A 25,000-nucleotide genomic window follows, 5' to 3' on the forward strand; every position below is an offset into this window, starting at 1 on the left:
CTTCTAGACTTGTATGAATGTGCGGTTGATCATAATAGTCTTTTCCTCACCATTGCTTTACTAGTAGGCCTTGGCTAAAATGATGCTTGTAACATGCTATTCATGGTTTTAATATTTCTTCTAACTGAAGCATTACCCTTCCGCTCTCAACTTATCAGCTGACTTAATTAACTCTGGTGTACCATATCCTAAAACAAATGCAGTGAGTAGGGTACCCTGCCACTTGCTTGGCAATAAGACCCATTTGTCTGTGTCCTAATGTAGGTGCTACAATTTAGAGTGTGTTGGCAAATCCGGCATGGGATTTAGAGAAGTATGTGAGGTTGAAAACACAAATTTAGTTTCGAATTTCTAATGAGCTGTGGAGTTTCACAATAACGTAGACTCAATAGTACTGATGTGTTTGTGAGTTATAAAAAGCAATTTGTGTTGTATTGCATATAGTAAATTCACTAACAGTGGACTTTTCCATCTGCAGATTCTACTGAATGACCAGCAGTGGCAGTGTTGCACAACAGACTATTGCTTTATTGCCGAGACTAACCAAAAAAAAAAAAAAAGAAATAAAAACACTGAAGTCTTCAAGCATCCTGCATCATTTTACCAATTTATGTGGTAAGTTAAACTCACAATCATTCCTTTAGGCATTAAAAGACGTTCACAGCATCTGAATTGCTTCACTACTTTCAAGTGGGGTACTCTGAATATCATTTCTGTAAAGATGGAAGTAATGTGGCTCACTTTGTTTTAGTCATGATGGTTAATAAAAGTCTGACTGCCTCCATGGCTACCAAAACCTGCTTTAGATCCTGGTGCTAGCAATATACCATCTGAGGAAATCACTGCCTTTGAGGCTGGAATGTATTACCTTATGTTAGTGCCATAGTCTAACTTTCTCACGGAAGTAAGCTGCTTTTACCTCTTCCACTGCAGTCTGTATGTTGGGCTCTGATCCTCAAGATGGATTGTTAAGGATCATCTGTGTTTTTGTATCTCCATCCCATGTTGAAAAAGCCCCCAATGCTTTGACTGGTTCAAAGTTCTTAACCGTTCCACCTCCAGCTTGCCTTCCAGTCCTAAATGCAGATAGTGCCCGAGTGCATAATTGCTGAGATCTCATCCTCCTGTGTCACCCTTACCAAGGACAATTGTTCCAGTGGTGCCCTGACATCATAAAGCTACAGCAGGATGTCATCTGACAGGAGGGCTAATCAATTGCCTAGCAAGCAATAGGCTACATTTATCTTGGTATTTAAATGAGTAGCAAGGTAGAGAGGATGCCCAAATTTAGACTAAGATGAAAGAAGTTGGGGCATTTTTTTCAGACTTCTAGACTTGTATGAATGTGCGGTTGATCATAATAGTCTTTTCCTCACCATTGCTTTACTAGTAGGCCTTGGCTAAAATGATGCTGGTAACATGCTATTCATGGTTTTAATATTTCTGCTAACTGAAGCATTACCCTTCCGCTCTCAACTTATCAGCTGACTTAATTAACTCTGGTGTACCATATCCTAAAACAAATGCAGTGAGTAGGGTACCCTGCCACTTGCTTGGCAATAAGACCCATTTGTCTGTGTCCTAATGTAGGTGCTACAATTTAGAGTGTGTTGGCAAATCCGGCATGGGGTTTAGAGAAGTATGTGAGGTTGAAAACACAAATTTAGTTTCGAATTTCTAATGAGCTGTGGAGTTTCACAATAACGTAGACTCAATAGTACTGATGTGTTTGTGAGTTATAAAAAGCAATTTGTGTTGTATTGCATATAGTAAATTCACTAACAGTGGACTTTTCCATCTGCAGATTCTACTGAATGACCAGCAGTGGCAGTGTTGCACAACAGACTATTGCTTTATTGCCGAGACTAACCAAAAAAAAAAAAAAAGAAATAAAAACACTGAAGTCTTCAAGCATCCTGCATCATTTTACCAATTTATGTGGTAAGTTAAACTCACAATCATTCCTTTGGGCATTAAAAGACGTTCACAGCATCTGAATTGCTTCACTACTTTCAAGTGGGGTACTCTGAATATCATTTCTGTAAAGATGGAAGTAATGTGGCTCACTTTGTTTTAGTCATGATGGTTAATAAAAGTCTGACTGCCTCCATGGCTAGCAAAACCTGCTTTAGATCCTGGTGCTAGCAATATACCATCTGAGGAAATCACTGCCTTTGAGGCTGGAATGTATTACCTTATGTTAGAGCCATAGTCTAACTTTCTCACTGAAGTAAGCTGCTTTTACCTCTTCCACTGCAGTCTGCATGTTGGGCTCTGATCCTCAAGATGGATTGGTAAGGATCATCTGTGTTTTTGTATCTCCACCCCACGTTGAAAAAGCCCCCAATGCTTTGACTGGTTCATAGTTCTTAACAGTTCCACCTCCAGCTTGCCCTCCAGTCCTAAATGCAGATAGTGCCCGAGTGCATAATTGCTGAGATCTCATCCTCCTGTGTCACCCTTACCAAGGACAATTGTTCCAGTGGTGCCCTGACGACATAAAGCTACAGCAGGATGTCATCTGACAGGAGGGCTAATCAATTGCCTAGCAAGCAATAGGCTACATTTATCTTGGTATTTAAATGAGTAGCAAGGTAGAGAGGATGCCCAAATTTAGACTAAGATGAAAGAAGTTGGGGCATTTTTTTCAGACTTCTAGACTTGTATGAATGTGCGGTTGATCATAATAGTCTTTTCCTCACCATTGCTTTACTAGTAGGCCTTGGCTAAAATGATGCTGGTAACATGCTATTCATGGTTTTAATATTTCTGCTAACTGAAGCATTACCCTTCCGCTCTCAACTTATCAGCTGACTTAATTAACTCTGGTGTACCATATCCTAAAACAAATGCAGTGAGTAGGGTACCCTGCCACTTGCTTGGCAATAAGACCCATTTGTCTGTGTCCTAATGTAGGTGCTACAATTTAGAGTGTGTTGGCAAATCCGGCATGGGATTTAGAGAAGTATGTGAGGTTGAAAACACAAATTTAGTTTCGAATTTCTAATGAGCTGTGGAGTTTCACAATAACGTAGACTCAATAGTACTGATGTGTTTGTGAGTTATAAAAAGCAATTTGTGTTGTATTGCATATAGTAAATTCACTAACAGTGGACTTTTCCATCTGCAGATTATACTGAATGACCAGCAGTGGCAGTGTTGCACAACAGACTATTGCTTTATTGCCGAGACTAACCCAAAAAAAAAAAAAAGAAATAAAAACACTGAAGTCTTCAAGCATCCTGCATCATTTTACCAATTTATGTGGTAAGTTAAACTCACAATCATTCCTTTGGGCATTAAAAGACGTTCACAGCATCTGAATTGCTTCACTACTTTCAAGTGGGGTACTCTGAATATCATTTCTGTAAAGATGGAAGTAATGTGGCTCACTTTGTTTTAGTCATGATGGTTAATAAAAGTCTGACTGCCTCCATGGCTAGCAAAACCTGCTTTAGATCCTGGTGCTAGCAATATACCATCTGAGGAAATCACTGCCTTTGAGGCTGGAATGTAGTACCTTACGTTAGAGCCATAGTCTAACTTTCTCACGGAAGTAAGCTGCTTTTACCTCTTCCACTGCAGTCTGCATGTTGGGCTCTGATCCTCAAGATGGATTGGTAAGGATCATCTGTGTTTTTGTATCTCCATCCCACGTTGAAAAAGCCCCCAATGCTTTGACTGGTTCATAGTTCTTAACAGTTCCACCTCCAGCTTGCCCTCCAGTCCTAAATGCAGATAGTGCCCGAGTGCATAATTGCTGAGATCTCATCCTCCTGTGTCACCCTTGCCAAGGACAATTGTTCCAGTGGTGCCCTGACATCATAAAGCTACAGCAGGATGTCATCTGACAGGAGGGCCAATCAATTGCCTAGCAAGCAATAGGCTACATTTATCTTGGTATTTAAATGAGTAGCAAGGTAGAGAGGATGCCCAAATTAAGACTAAGATGAAAGAAGTTGGGGCATTTTTTTCAGACTTCTAGACTTGTATGAATGTGCGGTTGATCATAATAGTCTTTTCCTCACCATTGCTTTACTAGTAGGCCTTGGCTAAAATGATGCTGGTAACATGCTATTCATGGTTTTAATATTTCTTCTAACTGAAGCATTACCCTTCCGCTCTCAACTTATCAGCTGACTTAATTAACTCTGGTGTACCATATCCTAAAACAAATGCAGTGAGTAGGGTACCCTGCCACTTGCTTGGCAATAAGACCCATTTGTCTGTGTCCTAATGTAGGTGCTACAATTTAGAGTGTGTTGGCAAATCCGGCATGGGATTTAGAGAAGTATGTGAGGTTGAAAACACAAATTTAGTTTCGAATTTCTAATGAGCTGTGGAGTTTCACAATAACGTAGACTCAATAGTACTGATGTGTTTGTGAGTTATAAAAAGCAATTTGTGTTGTATTGCATATAGTAAATTCACTAACAGTGGACTTTTCCATCTGCAGATTCTACTGAATGACCAGCAGTGGCAGTGTTGCACAACAGACTATTGCTTTATTGCCGAGACTAACCAAAAAAAAAAAAAAAGAAATAAAAACACTGAAGTCTTCAAGCATCCTGCATCATTTTACCAATTTATGTGGTAAGTTAAACTCACAATCATTCCTTTAGGCATTAAAAGACGTTCACAGCATCTGAATTGCTTCACTACTTTCAAGTGGGGTACTCTGAATATCATTTCTGTAAAGATGGAAGTAATGTGGCTCACTTTGTTTTAGTCATGATGGTTAATAAAAGTCTGACTGCCTCCATGGCTACCAAAACCTGCTTTAGATCCTGGTGCTAGCAATATACCATCTGAGGAAATCACTGCCTTTGAGGCTGGAATGTATTACCTTATGTTAGTGCCATAGTCTAACTTTCTCACGGAAGTAAGCTGCTTTTACCTCTTCCACTGCAGTCTGTATGTTGGGCTCTGATCCTCAAGATGGATTGTTAAGGATCATCTGTGTTTTTGTATCTCCATCCCATGTTGAAAAAGCCCCCAATGCTTTGACTGGTTCAAAGTTCTTAACCGTTCCACCTCCAGCTTGCCTTCCAGTCCTAAATGCAGATAGTGCCCGAGTGCATAATTGCTGAGATCTCATCCTCCTGTGTCACCCTTACCAAGGACAATTGTTCCAGTGGTGCCCTGACATCATAAAGCTACAGCAGGATGTCATCTGACAGGAGGGCCAATCAATTGCCTAGCAAGCAATAGGCTACATTTATCTTGGTATTTAAATGAGTAGCAAGGTAGAGAGGATGCCCAAATTAAGACTAAGATGAAAGAAGTTGGGGCATTTTTTTCAGACTTCTAGACTTGTATGAATGTGCGGTTGATCATAATAGTCTTTTCCTCACCATTGCTTTACTAGTAGGCCTTGGCTAAAATGATGCTGGTAACATGCTATTCATGGTTTTAATATTTCTGCTAACTGAAGCATTACCCTTCCGCTCTCAACTTATCAGCTGACTTAATTAACTCTGGTGTACCATATCCTAAAACAAATGCAGTGAGTAGGGTACCCTGCCACTTGCTTGGCAATAAGACCCATTTGTCTGTGTCCTAATGTAGGTGCTACAATTTAGAGTGTGTTGGCAAATCCGGCATGGGATTTAGAGAAGTATGTGAGGTTGAAAACACAAATTTAGTTTCGAATTTCTAATGAGCTGTGGAGTTTCACAATAACGTAGACTCAATAGTACTGATGTGTTTGTGAGTTATAAAAAGCAATTTGTGTTGTATTGCATATAGTAAATTCACTAACAGTGGACTTTTCCATCTGCAGATTCTACTGAATGACCAGCAGTGGCAGTGTTGCACAACAGACTATTGCTTTATTGCCGAGACTAACCAAAAAAAAAAAAAAAGAAATAAAAACACTGAAGTCTTCAAGCATCCTGCATCATTTTACCAATTTATGTGGTAAGTTAAACTCACAATCATTCCTTTGGGCATTAAAAGACGTTGCCAGCATCTGAATTGCTTCACTACTTTCAAGTGGGGTACTCTGAATATCATTTCTGTAAAGATGGAAGTAATGTGGCTCACTTTGTTTTAGTCATGATGGTTAATAAAAGTCTGACTGCCTCCATGGCTAGCAAAACCTGCTTTAGATCCTGGTGCTAGCAATATACCATCTGAGGAAATCACTGCCTTTGAGGCTGGAATGTATTACCTTATGTTAGAGCCATAGTCTAACTTTCTCACTGAAGTAAGCTGCTTTTACCTCTTCCACTGCAGTCTGCATGTTGGGCTCTGATCCTCAAGATGGATTGGTAAGGATCATCTGTGTTTTTGTATCTCCATCCCACGTTGAAAAAGCCCCCAATGCTTTGACTGGTTCATAGTTCTTAACAGTTCCACCTCCAGCTTGCCCTCCAGTCCTAAATGCAGATAGTGCCCGAGTGCATAATTGCTGAGATCTCATCCTCCTGTGTCACCCTTGCCAAGGACAATTGTTCCAGTGGTGCCCTGACATCATAAAGCTACAGCAGGATGTCATCTGACAGGAGGGCCAATCAATTGCCTAGCAAGCAATAGGCTACATTTATCTTGGTATTTAAATGAGTAGCAAGGTAGAGAGGATGCCCAAATTAAGACTACGATGAAAGAAGTTGGGGCATTTTTTTCAGACTTCTAGACTTGTATGAATGTGCGGTTGATCATAATAGTCTTTTCCTCACCATTGCTTTACTAGTAGGCCTTGGCTAAAATGATGCTGGTAACATGCTATTCATGGTTTTAATATTTCTTCTAACTGAAGCATTACCCTTCCGCTCTCAACTTATCAGCTGACTTAATTAACTCTGGTGTACCATATCCTAAAACAAATGCAGTGAGTAGGGTACCCTGCCACTTGCTTGGCAATAAGACCCATTTGTCTGTGTCCTAATGTATGTGCTACAATTTAGAGAGTGTTGGCAAATCCGGCATGGGATTTAGAGAAGTATGTGAGGTTGAAAACACAAATTTAGTTTCGAATTTCTAATGAGCTGTGGAGTTTCACAATAACGTAGACTCTATAGTACTGATGTGTTTGTGAGTTATAAAAAGCAATTTGTGTTGTATTGCATATAGTAAATTCACTAACAGTGGACTTTTCCATCTGCAGATTCTACTGAATGACCAGCAGTGGCAGTGTTGCACAACAGACTATTGCTTTATTGCCGAGACTAACCAAAAAAAAAAAAAAAGAAATAAAAACACTGAAGTCTTCAAGCATCCTGCATCATTTTACCAATTTATGTGGTAAGTTAAACTCACAATCATTCCTTTGGGCATTAAAAGACGTTGCCAGCATCTGAATTGCTTCACTACTTTCAAGTGGGGTACTCTGAATATCATTTCTGTAAAGATGGAAGTAATGTGGCTCACTTTGTTTTAGTCATGATGGTTAATAAAAGTCTGACTGCCTCCATGGCTAGCAAAACCTGCTTTAGATCCTGGTGCTAGCAATATACCATCTGAGGAAATCACTGCCTTTGAGGCTGGAATGTATTACCTTATGTTAGTGCCATAGTCTAACTTTCTCACGGAAGTAAGCTGCTTTTACCTCTTCCACTGCAGTCTGTATGTTGGGCTCTGATCCTCAAGATGGATTGTTAAGGATCATCTGTGTTTTTGTATCTCCATCCCATGTTGAAAAAGCCCCCAATGCTTTGACTGGTTCATAGTTCTTAACCGTTCCACCTCCAGCTTGCCTTCCAGTCCTAAATGCAGATAGTGCCCGAGTGCATAATTGCTGAGATCTCATCCTCCTGTGTCACCCTCACCAAGGACAATTGTTCCAGTGGTGCCCTGACGACATAAAGCTACAGCAGGATGTCATCTGACAGGAGGGCTAATCAATTGCCTAGCAAGCAATAGGCTACATTTATCTTGGTATTTAAATGAGTAGCAAGGTAGAGAGGATGCCCAAATTTAGACTAAGATGAAAGAAGTTGGGGCATTTTTTTCAGACTTCTAGACTTGTATGAATGTGCGGTTGATCATAATAGTCTTTTCCTCACCATTGCTTTACTAGTAGGCCTTGGCTAAAATGATGCTGGTAACATGCTATTCATGGTTTTAATATTTCTGCTAACTGAAGCATTACCCTTCCGCTCTCAACTTATCAGCTGACTTAATTAACTCTGGTGTACCATATCCTAAAACAAATGCAGTGAGTAGGGTACCCTGCCACTTGCTTGGCAATAAGACCCATTTGTCTGTGTCCTAATGTAGGTGCTACAATTTAGAGTGTGTTGGCAAATCCGGCATGGGATTTAGAGAAGTATGTGAGGTTGAAAACACAAATTTAGTTTCGAATTTCTAATGAGCTGTGGAGTTTCACAATAACGTAGACTCAATAGTACTGATGTGTTTGTGAGTTATAAAAAGCAATTTGTGTTGTATTGCATATAGTAAATTCACTAACAGTGGACTTTTCCATCTGCAGATTATACTGAATGACCAGCAGTGGCAGTGTTGCACAACAGACTATTGCTTTATTGCCGAGACTAACCAAAAAAAAAAAAAGAAATAAAAACACTGAAGTCTTCAAGCATCCTGCATCATTTTACCAATTTATGTGGTAAGTTAAACTCACAATCATTCCTTTGGGCATTAAAAGACGTTCACAGCATCTGAATTGCTTCACTACTTTCAAGTGGGGTACTCTGAATATCATTTCTGTAAAGATGGAAGTAATGTGGCTCACTTTGTTTTAGTCATGATGGTTAATAAAAGTCTGACTGCCTCCATGGCTACCAAAACCTGCTTTAGATCCTGGTGCTAGCAATATACCATCTGAGGAAATCACTGCCTTTGAGGCTGGAATGTATTACCTTATGTTAGAGCCATAGTCTAACTTTCTCACGGAAGTAAGCTGCTTTTACCTCTTCCACTGCAGTCTGTATGTTGGGCTCTGATCCTCAAGATGGATTGTTAAGGATCATCTGTGTTTTTGTATCTCCATCCCATGTTGAAAAAGCCCCCAATGCTTTGACTGGTTCATAGTTCTTAACCGTTCCACCTCCAGCTTGCCTTCCAGTCCTAAATGCAGATAGTGCCCGAGTGCATAATTGCTGAGATCTCATCCTCCTGTGTCACCCTTACCAAGGACAATTGTTCCAGTGGTGCCCTGACATCATAAAGCTACAGCAGGATGTCATCTGACAGGAGGGCTAATCAATTGCCTAGCAAGCAATAGGCTACATTTATCTTGGTATTTAAATGAGTAGCAAGGTAGAGAGGATGCCCAAATTTAGACTAAGATGAAAGAAGTTGGGGCATTTTTTTCAGACTTCTAGACTTGTATGAATGTGCGGTTGATCATAATAGTCTTTTCCTCACCATTGCTTTACTAGTAGGCCTTGGCTAAAATGATGCTGGTAACATGCTATTCATGGTTTTAATATTTCTTCTAACTGAAGCATTACCCTTCCGCTCTCAACTTATCAGCTGACTTAATTAACTCTGGTGTACCATATCCTAAAACAAATGCAGTGAGTAGGGTACCCTGCCACTTGCTTGGCTATAAGACCCATTTGTCTGTGTCCTAATGTATGTGCTACAATTTAGAGAGTGTTGGCAAATCCGGCATGGGATTTAGAGAAGTATGTGAGGTTGAAAACACAAATTTAGTTTCGAATTTCTAATGAGCTGTGGAGTTTCACAATAACGTAGACTCTATAGTACTGATGTGTTTGTGAGTTATAAAAAGCAATTTGTGTTGTATTGCATATAGTAAATTCACTAACAGTGGACTTTTCCATCTGCAGATTCTACTGAATGACCAGCAGTGGCAGTGTTGCACAACAGACTATTGCTTTATTGCCGAGACTAACCAAAAAAAAAAAAAAAGAAATAAAAACACTGAAGTCTTCAAGCATCCTGCATCATTTTACCAATTTATGTGGTAAGTTAAACTCACAATCATTCCTTTGGGCATTAAAAGACGTTCACAGCATCTGAATTGCTTCACTACTTTCAAGTGGGGTACTCTGAATATCATTTCTGTAAAGATGGAAGTAATGTGGCTCACTTTGTTTTAGTCATGATGGTTAATAAAAGTCTGACTGCCTCCATGGCTAGCAAAACCTGCTTTAGATCCTGGTGCTAGCAATATACCATCTGAGGAAATCACTGCCTTTGAGGCTGGAATGTATTACCTTATGTTAGAGCCATAGTCTAACTTTCTCACTGAAGTAAGCTGCTTTTACCTCTTCCACTGCAGTCTGCATGTTGGGCTCTGATCCTCAAGATGGATTGGTAAGGATCATCTGTGTTTTTGTATCTCCATCCCACGTTGAAAAAGCCCCCAATGCTTTGACTGGTTCAAAGTTCTTAACCGTTCCACCTCCAGCTTGCCTTCCAGTCCTAAATGCAGATAGTGCCCGAGTGCATAATTGCTGAGATCTCATCCTCCTGTGTCACCCTTACCAAGGACAATTGTTCCAGTGGTGCCCTGACATCATAAAGCTACAGCAGGATGTCATCTGACAGGAGGGCCAATCAATTGCCTAGCAAGCAATAGGCTACATTTATCTTGGTATTTAAATGAGTAGCAAGGTAGAGAGGATGCCCAAATTAAGACTAAGATGAAAGAAGTTGGGGCATTTTTTTCAATCTTCTAGACTTGTATGAATGTGCGGTTGATCATAATAGTCTTTTCCTCACCATTGCTTTACTAGTAGGCCTTGGCTAAAATGATGCTGGTAACATGCTATTCATGGTTTTAATATTTCTGCTAACTGAAGCATTACCCTTCCGCTCTCAACTTATCAGCTGACTTAATTAACTCTGGTGTACCATATCCTAAAACAAATGCAGTGAGTAGGGTACCCTGCCACTTGCTTGGCAATAAGACCCATTTGTCTGTGTCCTAATGTAGGTGCTACAATTTAGAGTGTGTTGGCAAATCCGGCATGGGATTTAGAGAAGTATGTGAGGTTGAAAACACAAATTTAGTTTCGAATTTCTAATGAGCTGTGGAGTTTCACAATAACGTAGACTCAATAGTACTGATGTGTTTGTGAGTTATAAAAAGCAATTTGTGTTGTATTGCATATAGTAAATTCACTAACAGTGGACTTTTCCATCTGCAGATTCTACTGAATGACCAGCAGTGGCAGTGTTGCACAACAGACTATTGCTTTATTGCCGAGACTAACCAAAAAAAAAAAAAAAGAAATAAAAACACTGAAGTCTTCAAGCATCCTGCATCATTTTACCAATTTATGTGGTAAGTTAAACTCACAATCATTCCTTTGGGCATTAAAAGACGTTCACAGCATCTGAATTGCTTCACTACTTTCAAGTGGGGTACTCTGAATATCATTTCTGTAAAGATGGAAGTAATGTGGCTCACTTTGTTTTAGTCATGATGGTTAATAAAAGTCTGACTGCCTCCATGGCTAGCAAAACCTGCTTTAGATCCTGGTGCTAGCAATATACCATCTGAGGAAATCACTGCCTTTGAGGCTGGAATGTATTACCTTATGTTAGAGCCATAGTCTAACTTTCTCACTGAAGTAAGCTGCTTTTACCTCTTCCACTGCAGTCTGCATGTTGGGCTCTGATCCTCAAGATGGATTGGTAAGGATCATCTGTGTTTTTGTATCTCCACCCCACGTTGAAAAAGCCCCCAATGCTTTGACTGGTTCATAGTTCTTAACAGTTCCACCTCCAGCTTGCCCTCCAGTCCTAAATGCAGATAGTGCCCGAGTGCATAATTGCTGAGATCTCATCCTCCTGTGTCACCCTTGCCAAGGACAATTGTTCCAGTGGTGCCCTGACATCATAAAGCTACAGCAGGATGTCATCTGACAGGAGGGCCAATCAATTGCCTAGCAAGCAATAGGCTACATTTATCTTGGTATTTAAATGAGTAGCAAGGTAGAGAGGATGCCCAAATTAAGACTACGATGAAAGAAGTTGGGGCATTTTTTTCAGACTTCTAGACTTGTATGAATGTGCGGTTGATCATAATAGTCTTTTCCTCACCATTGCTTTACTAGTAGGCCTTGGCTAAAATGATGCTGGTAACATGCTATTCATGGTTTTAATATTTCTTCTAACTGAAGCATTACCCTTCCGCTCTCAACTTATCAGCTGACTTAATTAACTCTGGTGTACCATATCCTAAAACAAATGCAGTGAGTAGGGTACCCTGCCACTTGGCTGGCAATAAGATCCATTTGTCTGTGTCCTAATGTATGTGCTACAATTTAGAGAGTGTTGGCAAATCCGGCATGGGATTTAGAGAAGTATGTGAGGTTGAAAACACAAATTTAGTTTCGAATTTCTAATGAGCTGTGGAGTTTCACAATAACGTAGACTCAATAGTACTGATGTGTTTGTGAGTTATAAAAAGCAATTTGTGTTGTATTGCATATAGTAAATTCACTAACAGTGGACTTTTCCATCTGCAGATTATACTGAATGACCAGCAGTGGCAGTGTTGCACAACAGACTATTGCTTTATTGCCGAGACTAACCCAAAAAAAAAAAAAAGAAATAAAAACACTGAAGTCTTCAAGCATCCTGCATCATTTTACCAATTTATGTGGTAAGTTAAACTCACAATCATTCCTTTGGGCATTAAAAGACGTTCACAGCATCTGAATTGCTTCACTACTTTCAAGTGGGGTACTCTGAATATCATTTCTGTAAAGATGGAAGTAATGTGGCTCACTTTGTTTTAGTCATGATGGTTAATAAAAGTCTGACTGCCTCCATGGCTAGCAAAACCTGCTTTAGATCCTGGTGCTAGCAATATACCATCTGAGGAAATCACTGCCTTTGAGGCTGGAATGTATTACCTTATGTTAGAGCCATAGTCTAACTTTCTCACTGAAGTAAGCTGCTTTTACCTCTTCCACTGCAGTCTGTATGTTGGGCTCTGATCCTCAAGATGGATTGTTAAGGATCATCTGTGTTTTTGTATCTCCATCCCATGTTGAAAAAGCCCCCAATGCTTTGACTGGTTCATAGTTCTTAACCGTTCCACCTCCAGCTTGCCTTCCAGTCCTAAATGCAGATAGTGCCCGAGTGCATAATTGCTGAGATCTCATCCTCCTGTGTCACCCTTACCAAGGACAATTGTTCCAGTGGTGCCCTGACGACATAAAGCTACAGCAGGATGTCATCTGACAGGAGGGCTAATCAATTGCCTAGCAAGCAATAGGCTACATTTATCTTGGTATTTAAATGAGTAGCAAGGTAGAGAGGATGCCCAAATTTAGACTAAGATGAAAGAAGTTGGGGCATTTTTTTCAGACTTCTAGACTTGTATGAATGTGCGGTTGATCATAATAGTCTTTTCCTCACCATTGCTTTACTAGTAGGCCTTGGCTAAAATGATGCTGGTAACATGCTATTCATGGTTTTAATATTTCTGCTAACTGAAGCATTACCCTTCCGCTCTCAACTTATCAGCTGACTTAATTAACTCTGGTGTACCATATCCTAAAACAAATGCAGTGAGTAGGGTACCCTGCCACTTGCTTGGCAATAAGACCCATTTGTCTGTGTCCTAATGTAGGTGCTACAATTTAGAGTGTGTTGGCAAATCCGGCATGGGATTTAGAGAAGTATGTGAGGTTGAAAACACAAATTTAGTTTCGAATTTCTAATGAGCTGTGGAGTTTCACAATAACGTAGACTCAATAGTACTGATGTGTTTGTGAGTTATAAAAAGCAATTTGTGTTGTATTGCATATAGTAAATTCACTAACAGTGGACTTTTCCATCTGCAGATTATACTGAATGACCAGCAGTGGCAGTGTTGCACAACAGACTATTGCTTTATTGCCGAGACTAACCCAAAAAAAAAAAAAAGAAATAAAAACACTGAAGTCTTCAAGCATCCTGCATCATTTTACCAATTTATGTGGTAAGTTAAACTCACAATCATTCCTTTGGGCATTAAAAGACGTTCACAGCATCTGAATTGCTTCACTACTTTCAAGTGGGGTACTCTGAATATCATTTCTGTAAAGATGGAAGTAATGTGGCTCACTTTGTTTTAGTCATGATGGTTAATAAAAGTCTGACTGCCTCCATGGCTAGCAAAACCTGCTTTAGATCCTGGTGCTAGCAATATACCATCTGAGGAAATCACTGCCTTTGAGGCTGGAATGTAGTACCTTACGTTAGAGCCATAGTCTAACTTTCTCACGGAAGTAAGCTGCTTTTACCTCTTCCACTGCAGTCTGCATGTTGGGCTCTGATCCTCAAGATGGATTGGTAAGGATCATCTGTGTTTTTGTATCTCCATCCCACGTTGAAAAAGCCCCCAATGCTTTGACTGGTTCATAGTTCTTAACAGTTCCACCTCCAGCTTGCCCTCCAGTCCTAAATGCAGATAGTGCCCGAGTGCATAATTGCTGAGATCTCATCCTCCTGTGTCACCCTTGCCAAGGACAATTGTTCCAGTGGTGCCCTGACATCATAAAGCTACAGCAGGATGTCATCTGACAGGAGGGCCAATCAATTGCCTAGCAAGCAATAGGCTACATTTATCTTGGTATTTAAATGAGTAGCAAGGTAGAGAGGATGCCCAAATTAAGACTAAGATGAAAGAAGTTGGGGCATTTTTTTCAGACTTCTAGACTTGTATGAATGTGCGGTTGATCATAATAGTCTTTTCCTCACCATTGCTTTACTAGTAGGCCTTGGCTAAAATGATGCTGGTAACATGCTATTCATGGTTTTAATATTTCTTCTAACTGAAGCATTACCCTTCCGCTCTCAACTTATCAGCTGACTTAATTAACTCTGGTGTACCATATCCTAAAACAAATGCAGTGAGTAGGGTACCCTGCCACTTGCTTGGCAATAAGACCCATTTGTCTGTGTCCTAATGTAGGTGCTACAATTTAGAGTGTGTTGGCAAATCCGGCATGGGATTTAGAGAAGTATGTGAGGTTGAAAACACAAATTTAGTTTCGAATTTCTAATGAGCTGTGGAGTTTCACAATAACGTAGACTCAATAGTACTGATGTGTTTGTGAGTTATAAAAAGCAATTTGTGTTGTATTGCATATAGTAAATTCACTAACAGTGGACTTTTCCATCTGCAGATTCTACTGAATGACCAGCAGTGGCAGTGTTGCACAACAGACTATTGCTTTATTGCCGAGACTAACCAAAAAAAAAAAAAAAGAAATAAAAACACTGAAGTCTTCAAGCATCCTGCATCATTTTACCAATTTATGTGGTAAGTTAAACTCACAATCATTCCTTTAGGCATTAAAAGACGTTCACAGCATCTGAATTGCTTCACTACTTTCAAGTGGGGTACTCTGAATATCATTTCTGTAAAGATGGAAGTAATGTGGCTCACTTTGTTTTAGTCATGATGGTTAATAAAAGTCTGACTGCCTCCATGGCTAGCAAAACCTGCTTTAGATCCTGGTGCTAGCAATATACCATCTGAGGAAATCACTGCCTTTGAGGCTGGAATGTATTACCTTATGTTAGAGCCATAGTCTAACTTTCTCACTGAAGTAAGCTGCTTTTACCTCTTCCACTGCAGTCTGCATGTTGGGCTCTGATCCTCAAGATGGATTGGTAAGGATCATCTGTGTTTTTGTATCTCCATCCCACGTTGAAAAAGCCCCCAATGCTTTGACTGGTTCATAGTTCTTAACAGTTCCACCTCCAGCTTGCCCTCCAGTCCTAAATGCAGATAGTGCCCGAGTGCATAATTGCTGAGATCTCATCCTCCTGTGTCACCCTTGCCAAGGACAATTGTTCCAGTGGTGCCCTGACATCATAAAGCTACAGCAGGATGTCATCTGACAGGAGGGCCAATCAATTGCCTAGCAAGCAATAGGCTACATTTATCTTGGTATTTAAATGAGTAGCAAGGTAGAGAGGATGCCCAAATTAAGACTACGATGAAAGAAGTTGGGGCATTTTTTTCAGACTTCTAGACTTGTATGAATGTGCGGTTGATCATAATAGTCTTTTCCTCACCATTGCTTTACTAGTAGGCCTTGGCTAAAATGATGCTGGTAACATGCTATTCATGGTTTTAATATTTCTTCTAACTGAAGCATTACCCTTCCGCTCTCAACTTATCAGCTGACTTAATTAACTCTGGTGTACCATATCCTAAAACAAATGCAGTGAGTAGGGTACCCTGCCACTTGCTTGGCAATAAGACCCATTTGTCTGTGTCCTAATGTATGTGCTACAATTTAGAGAGTGTTGGCAAATCCGGCATGGGATTTAGAGAAGTATGTGAGGTTGAAAACACAAATTTAGTTTCGAATTTCTAATGAGCTGTGGAGTTTCACAATAACGTAGACTCTATAGTACTGATGTGTTTGTGAGTTATAAAAAGCAATTTGTGTTGTATTGCATATAGTAAATTCACTAACAGTGGACTTTTCCATCTGCAGATTCTACTGAATGACCAGCAGTGGCAGTGTTGCACAACAGACTATTGCTTTATTGCCGAGACTAACCAAAAAAAAAAAAAAGAAATAAAAACACTGAAGTCTTCAAGCATCCTGCATCATTTTACCAATTTATGTGGTAAGTTAAACTCACAATCATTCCTTTGGGCATTAAAAGACGTTGCCAGCATCTGAATTGCTTCACTACTTTCAAGTGGGGTACTCTGAATATCATTTCTGTAAAGATGGAAGTAATGTGGCTCACTTTGTTTTAGTCATGATGGTTAATAAAAGTCTGACTGCCTCCATGGCTAGCAAAACCTGCTTTAGATCCTGGTGCTAGCAATATACCATCTGAGGAAATCACTGCCTTTGAGGCTGGAATGTATTACCTTATGTTAGAGCCATAGTCTAACTTTCTCACTGAAGTAAGCTGCTTTTACCTCTTCCACTGCAGTCTGCATGTTGGGCTCTGATCCTCAAGATGGATTGGTAAGGATCATCTGTGTTTTTGTATCTCCATCCCACGTTGAAAAAGCCCCCAATGCTTTGACTGGTTCATAGTTCTTAACAGTTCCACCTCCAGCTTGCCCTCCAGTCCTAAATGCAGATAGTGCCCGAGTGCATAATTGCTGAGATCTCATCCTCCTGTGTCACCCTTGCCAAGGACAATTGTTCCAGTGGTGCCCTGACATCATAAAGCTACAGCAGGATGTCATCTGACAGGAGGGCCAATCAATTGCCTAGCAAGCAATAGGCTACATTTATCTTGGTATTTAAATGAGTAGCAAGGTAGAGAGGATGCCCAAATTAAGACTAAGATGAAAGAAGTTGGGGCATTTTTTTCAGACTTCTAGACTTGTATGAATGTGCGGTTGATCATAATAGTCTTTTCCTCACCATTGCTTTACTAGTAGGCCTTGGCTAAAATGATGCTGGTAACATGCTATTCATGGTTTTAATATTTCTTCTAACGGAAGCATTACCCTTCCGCTCTCAACTTATCAGCTGACTTAATTAACTCTGGTGTACCATATCCTAAAACAAATGCAGTGAGTAGGGTACCCTGCCACTTGCTTGGCAATAAGACCCATTTGTCTGTGTCCTAATGTATGTGCTACAATTTAGAGAGTGTTGGCAAATCCGGCATGGGATTTAGAGAAGTATGTGAGGTTGAAAACACAAATTTAGTTTCGAATTTCTAATGAGCTGTGGAGTTTCACAATAACGTAGACTCTATAGTACTGATGTGTTTGTGAGTTATAAAAAGCAATTTGTGTTGTATTGCATATAGTAAATTCACTAACAGTGGACTTTTCCATCTGCAGATTCTACTGAATGACCAGCAGTGGCAGTGTTGCACAACAGACTATTGCTTTATTGCCGAGACTAACCAAAAAAAAAAAAAAAGAAATAAAAACACTGAAGTCTTCAAGCATCCTGCATCATTTTACCAATTTATGTGGTAAGTTAAACTCACAATCATTCCTTTGGGCATTAAAAGACGTTGCCAGCATCTGAATTGCTTCACTACTTTCAAGTGGGGTACTCTGAATATCATTTCTGTAAAGATGGAAGTAATGTGGCTCACTTTGTTTTAGTCATGATGGTTAATAAAAGTCTGACTGCCTCCATGGCTAGCAAAACCTGCTTTAGATCCTGGTGCTAGCAATATACCATCTGAGGAAATCACTGCCTTTGAGGCTGGAATGTATTACCTTATGTTAGTGCCATAGTCTAACTTTCTCACGGAAGTAAGCTGCTTTTACCTCTTCCACTGCAGTCTGTATGTTGGGCTCTGATCCTCAAGATGGATTGTTAAGGATCATCTGTGTTTTTGTATCTCCATCCCATGTTGAAAAAGCCCCCAATGCTTTGACTGGTTCATAGTTCTTAACCGTTCCACCTCCAGCTTGCCTTCCAGTCCTAAATGCAGATAGTGCCCGAGTGCATAATTGCTGAGATCTCATCCTCCTGTGTCACCCTCACCAAGGACAATTGTTCCAGTGGTGCCCTGACGACATAAAGCTACAGCAGGATGTCATCTGACAGGAGGGCTAATCAATTGCCTAGCAAGCAATAGGCTACATTTATCTTGGTATTTAAATGAGTAGCAAGGTAGAGAGGATGCCCAAATTTAGACTAAGATGAAAGAAGTTGGGGCATTTTTTTCAGACTTCTAGACTTGTATGAATGTGCGGTTGATCATAATAGTCTTTTCCTCACCATTGCTTTACTAGTAGGCCTTGGCTAAAATGATGCTGGTAACATGCTATTCATGGTTTTAATATTTCTGCTAACTGAAGCATTACCCTTCCGCTCTCAACTTATCAGCTGACTTAATTAACTCTGGTGTACCATATCCTAAAACAAATGCAGTGAGTAGGGTACCCTGCCACTTGCTTGGCAATAAGACCCATTTGTCTGTGTCCTAATGTAGGTGCTACAATTTAGAGTGTGTTGGCAAATCCGGCATGGGATTTAGAGAAGTATGTGAGGTTGAAAACACAAATTTAGTTTCGAATTTCTAATGAGCTGTGGAGTTTCACAATAACGTAGACTCAATAGTACTGATGTGTTTGTGAGTTATAAAAAGCAATTTGTGTTGTATTGCATATAGTAAATTCACTAACAGTGGACTTTTCCATCTGCAGATTATACTGAATGACCAGCAGTGGCAGTGTTGCACAACAGACTATTGCTTTATTGCCGAGACTAACCAAAAAAAAAAAAAGAAATAAAAACACTGAAGTCTTCAAGCATCCTGCATCATTTTACCAATTTATGTGGTAAGTTAAACTCACAATCATTCCTTTGGGCATTAAAAGACGTTCACAGCATCTGAATTGCTTCACTACTTTCAAGTGGGGTACTCTGAATATCATTTCTGTAAAGATGGAAGTAATGTGGCTCACTTTGTTTTAGTCATGATGGTTAATAAAAGTCTGACTGCCTCCATGGCTACCAAAACCTGCTTTAGATCCTGGTGCTAGCAATATACCATCTGAGGAAATCACTGCCTTTGAGGCTGGAATGTATTACCTTATGTTAGAGCCATAGTCTAACTTTCTCACGGAAGTAAGCTGCTTTTACCTCTTCCACTGCAGTCTGTATGTTGGGCTCTGATCCTCAAGATGGATTGTTAAGGATCATCTGTGTTTTTGTATCTCCATCCCATGTTGAAAAAGCCCCCAATGCTTTGACTGGTTCATAGTTCTTAACCGTTCCACCTCCAGCTTGCCTTCCAGTCCTAAATGCAGATAGTGCCCGAGTGCATAATTGCTGAGATCTCATCCTCCTGTGTCACCCTTACCAAGGACAATTGTTCCCGTGGTGCCCTGACATCATAAAGCTACAGCAGGATGTCATCTGACAGGAGGGCTAATCAATTGCCTAGCAAGCAATAGGCTACATTTATCTTGGTATTTAAATGAGTAGCAAGGTAGAGAGGATGCCCAAATTTAGACTAAGATGAAAGAAGTTGGGGCATTTTTTTCAGACTTCTAGACTTGTATGAATGTGCGGTTGATCATAATAGTCTTTTCCTCACCATTGCTTTACTAGTAGGCCTTGGCTAAAATGATGCTGGTAACATGCTATTCATGGTTTTAATATTTCTTCTAACTGAAGCATTACCCTTCCGCTCTCAACTTATCAGCTGACTTAATTAACTCTGGTGTACCATATCCTAAAACAAATGCAGTGAGTAGGGTACCCTGCCACTTGCTTGGCAATAAGACCCATTTGTCTGTGTCCTAATGTATGTGCTACAATTTAGAGAGTGTTGGCAAATCCGGCATGGGATTTAGAGAAGTATGTGAGGTTGAAAACACAAATTTAGTTTCGAATTTCTAATGAGCTGTGGAGTTTCACAATAACGTAGACTCTATAGTACTGATGTGTTTGTGAGTTATAAAAAGCAATTTGTGTTGTATTGCATATAGTAAATTCACTAACAGTGGACTTTTCCATCTGCAGATTCTACTGAATGACCAGCAGTGGCAGTGTTGCACAACAGACTATTGCTTTATTGCCGAGACTAACCAAAAAAAAAAAAAAAGAAATAAAAACACTGAAGTCTTCAAGCATCCTGCATCATTTTACCAATTTATGTGGTAAGTTAAACTCACAATCATTCCTTTGGGCATTAAAAGACGTTCACAGCATCTGAATTGCTTCACTACTTTCAAGTGGGGTACTCTGAATATCATTTCTGTAAAGATGGAAGTAATGTGGCTCACTTTGTTTTAGTCATGATGGTTAATAAAAGTCTGACTGCCTCCATGGCTAGCAAAACCTGCTTTAGATCCTGGTGCTAGCAATATACCATCTGAGGAAATCACTGCCTTTGAGGCTGGAATGTATTACCTTATGTTAGAGCCATAGTCTAACTTTCTCACTGAAGTAAGCTGCTTTTACCTCTTCCACTGCAGTCTGCATGTTGGGCTCTGATCCTCAAGATGGATTGGTAAGGATCATCTGTGTTTTTGTATCTCCATCCCACGTTGAAAAAGCCCCCAATGCTTTGACTGGTTCATAGTTCTTAACAGTTCCACCTCCAGCTTGCCCTCCAGTCCTAAATGCAGATAGTGCCCGAGTGCATAATTGCTGAGATCTCATCCTCCTGTGTCACCCTTGCCAAGGACAATTGTTCCAGTGGTGCCCTGACATCATAAAGCTACAGCAGGATGTCATCTGACAGGAGGGCCAATCAATTGCCTAGCAAGCAATAGGCTACATTTATCTTGGTATTTAAATGAGTAGCAAGGTAGAGAGGATGCCCAAATTTAGACTAAGATGAAAGAAGTTGGGGCATTTTTTTCAGACTTCTAGACTTGTATGAATGTGCGGTTGATCATAATAGTCTTTTCCTCACCATTGCTTTACTAGTAGGCCTTGGCTAAAATGATGCTGGTAACATGCTATTCATGGTTTTAATATTTCTGCTAACTGAAGCATTACCCTTCCGCTCTCAACTTATCAGCTGACTTAATTAACTCTGGTGTACCATATCCTAAAACAAATGCAGTGAGTAGGGTACCCTGCCACTTGCTTGGCAATAAGACCCATTTGTCTGTGTCCTAATGTAGGTGCTACAATTTAGAGTGTGTTGGCAAATCCGGCATGGGATTTAGAGAAGTATGTGAGGTTGAAAACACAAATTTAGTTTCGAATTTCTAATGAGCTGTGGAGTTTCACAATAACGTAGACTCAATAGTACTGATGTGTTTGTGAGTTATAAAAAGCAATTTGTGTTGTATTGCATATAGTAAATTCACTAACAGTGGACTTTTCCATCTGCAGATTATACTGAATGACCAGCAGTGGCAGTGTTGCACAACAGACTATTGCTTTATTGCCGAGACTAACCAAAAAAAAAAAAAGAAATAAAAACACTGAAGTCTTCAAGCATCCTGCATCATTTTACCAATTTATGTGGTAAGTTAAACTCACAATCATTCCTTTGGGCATTAAAAGACGTTCACAGCATCTGAATTGCTTCACTACTTTCAAGTGGGGTACTCTGAATATCATTTCTGTAAAGATGGAAGTAATGTGGCTCACTTTGTTTTAGTCATGATGGTTAATAAAAGTCTGACTGCCTCCATGGCTAGCAAAACCTGCTTTAGATCCTGGTGCTAGCAATATACCATCTGAGGAAATCACTGCCTTTGAGGCTGGAATGTATTACCTTATGTTAGAGCCATAGTCTAACTTTCTCACGGAAGTAAGCTGCTTTTACCTCTTCCACTGCAGTCTGTATGTTGGGCTCTGATCCTCAAGATGGATTGTTAAGGATCATCTGTGTTTTTGTATCTCCATCCCATGTTGAAAAAGCCCCCAATGCTTTGACTGGTTCATAGTTCTTAACCGTTCCACCTCCAGCTTGCCTTCCAGTCCTAAATGCAGATAGTGCCCGAGTGCATAATTGCTGAGATCTCATCCTCCTGTGTCACCCTTACCAAGGACAATTGTTCCCGTGGTGCCCTGACATCATAAAGCTACAGCAGGATGTCATCTGACAGGAGGGCTAATCAATTGCCTAGCAAGCAATAGGCTACATTTATCTTGGTATTTAAATGAGTAGCAAGGTAGAGAGGATGCCCAAATTTAGACTAAGATGAAAGAAGTTGGGGCATTTTTTTCAGACTTCTAGACTTGTATGAATGTGCGGTTGATCATAATAGTCTTTTCCTCACCATTGCTTTACTAGTAGGCCTTGGCTAAAATGATGCTGGTAACATGCTATTCATGGTTTTAATATTTCTTCTAACTGAAGCATTACCCTTCCGCTCTCAACTTATCAGCTGACTTAATTAACTCTGGTGTACCATATCCTAAAACAAATGCAGTGAGTAGGGTACCCTGCCACTTGCTTGGCAATAAGACCCATTTGTCTGTGTCCTAATGTATGTGCTACAATTTAGAGAGTGTTGGCAAATCCGGCATGGGATTTAGAGAAGTATGTGAGGTTGAAAACACAAATTTAGTTTCGAATTTCTAATGAGCTGTGGAGTTTCACAATAACGTAGACTCTATAGTACTGATGTGTTTGTGAGTTATAAAAAGCAATTTGTGTTGTATTGCATATAGTAAATTCACTAACAGTGGACTTTTCCATCTGCAGATTCTACTGAATGACCAGCAGTGGCAGTGTTGCACAACAGACTATTGCTTTATTGCCGAGACTAACCAAAAAAAAAAAAAAATAAATAAAAACACTGAAGTCTTCAAGCATCCTGCATCATTTTACCAATTTATGTGGTAAGTTAAACTCACAATCATTCCTTTGGGCATTAAAAGACGTTGCCAGCATCTGAATTGCTTCACTACTTTCAAGTGGGGTACTCTGAATATCATTTCTGTAAAGATGGAAGTAATGTGGCTCACTTTGTTTTAGTCATGATGGTTAATAAAAGTCTGACTGCCTCCATGGCTAGCAAAACCTGCTTTAGATCCTGGTGCTAGCAATATACCATCTGAGGAAATCACTGCCTTTGAGGCTGGAATGTATTACCTTATGTTAGTGCCATAGTCTAACTTTCTCACGGAAGTAAGCTGCTTTTACCTCTTCCACTGCAGTCTGTATGTTGGGCTCTGATCCTCAAGATGGATTGTTAAGGATCATCTGTGTTTTTGTATCTCCATCCCATGTTGAAAAAGCCCCCAATGCTTTGACTGGTTCATAGTTCTTAACCGTTCCACTTCCAGCTTGCCTTCCAGTCCTAAATGCAGATAGTGCCCGAGTGCATAATTGCTGAGATCTCATCCTCCTGTGTCACCCTTACCAAGGACAATTGTTCCAGTGGTGCCCTGACGACATAAAGCTACAGCAGGATGTCATCTGACAGGAGGGCTAATCAATTGCCTAGCAAGCAATAGGCTACATTTATCTTGGTATTTAAATGAGTAGCAAGGTAGAGAGGATGCCCAAATTTAGACTAAGATGAAAGAAGTTGGGGCATTTTTTTCAGACTTCTAGACTTGTATGAATGTGCGGTTGATCATAATAGTCTTTTCCTCACCATTGCTTTACTAGTAGGCCTTGGCTAAAATGATGCTGGTAACATGCTATTCATGGTTTTAATATTTCTGCTAACTGAAGCATTACCCTTCCGCTCTCAACTTATCAGCTGACTTAATTAACTCTGGTGTACCATATCCTAAAACAAATGCAGTGAGTAGGGTACCCTGCCACTTGCTTGGCAATAAGACCCATTTGTCTGTGTCCTAATGTAGGTGCTACAATTTAGAGTGTGTTGGCAAATCCGGCATGGGATTTAGAGAAGTATGTGAGGTTGAAAACACAAATTTAGTTTCGAATTTCTAATGAGCTGTGGAGTTTCACAATAACGTAGACTCAATAGTACTGATGTGTTTGTGAGTTATAAAAAGCAATTTGTGTTGTATTGCATATAGTAAATTCACTAACAGTGGACTTTTCCATCTGCAGATTCTACTGAATGACCAGCAGTGGCAGTGTTGCACAACAGACTATTGCTTTATTGCCGAGACTAACCAAAAAAAAAAAAAAAGAAATAAAAACACTGAAGTCTTCAAGCATCCTGCATCATTTTACCAATTTATGTGGTAAGTTAAACTCACAATCATTCCTTTGGGCATTAAAAGACGTTCACAGCATCTGAATTGCTTCACTACTTTCAAGTGGGGTACTCTGAATATCATTTCTGTAAAGATGGAAGTAATGTGGCTCACTTTGTTTTAGTCATGATGGTTAATAAAAGTCTGACTGCCTCCATGGCTAGCAAAACCTGCTTTAGATCCTGGTGCTAGCAATATACCATCTGAGGAAATCACTGCCTTTGAGGCTGGAATGTATTACCTTATGTTAGAGCCATAGTCTAACTTTCTCACTGAAGTAAGCTGCTTTTACCTCTTCCACTGCAGTCTGCATGTTGGGCTCTGATCCTCAAGATGGATTGGTAAGGATCATCTGTGTTTTTGTATCTCCATCCCACGTTGAAAAAGCCCCCAATGCTTTGACTGGTTCATAGTTCTTAACAGTTCCACCTCCAGCTTGCCCTCCAGTCCTAAATGCAGATAGTGCCCGAGTGCATAATTGCTGAGATCTCATCCTCCTGTGTCACCCTTGC

Source organism: Triturus cristatus, chromosome 2_1 (genome assembly GCF_964204655.1).
Source record: "Triturus cristatus chromosome 2_1, aTriCri1.1, whole genome shotgun sequence".
Classification (NCBI taxonomy): Eukaryota; Metazoa; Chordata; class Amphibia; order Caudata; family Salamandridae; genus Triturus; species Triturus cristatus.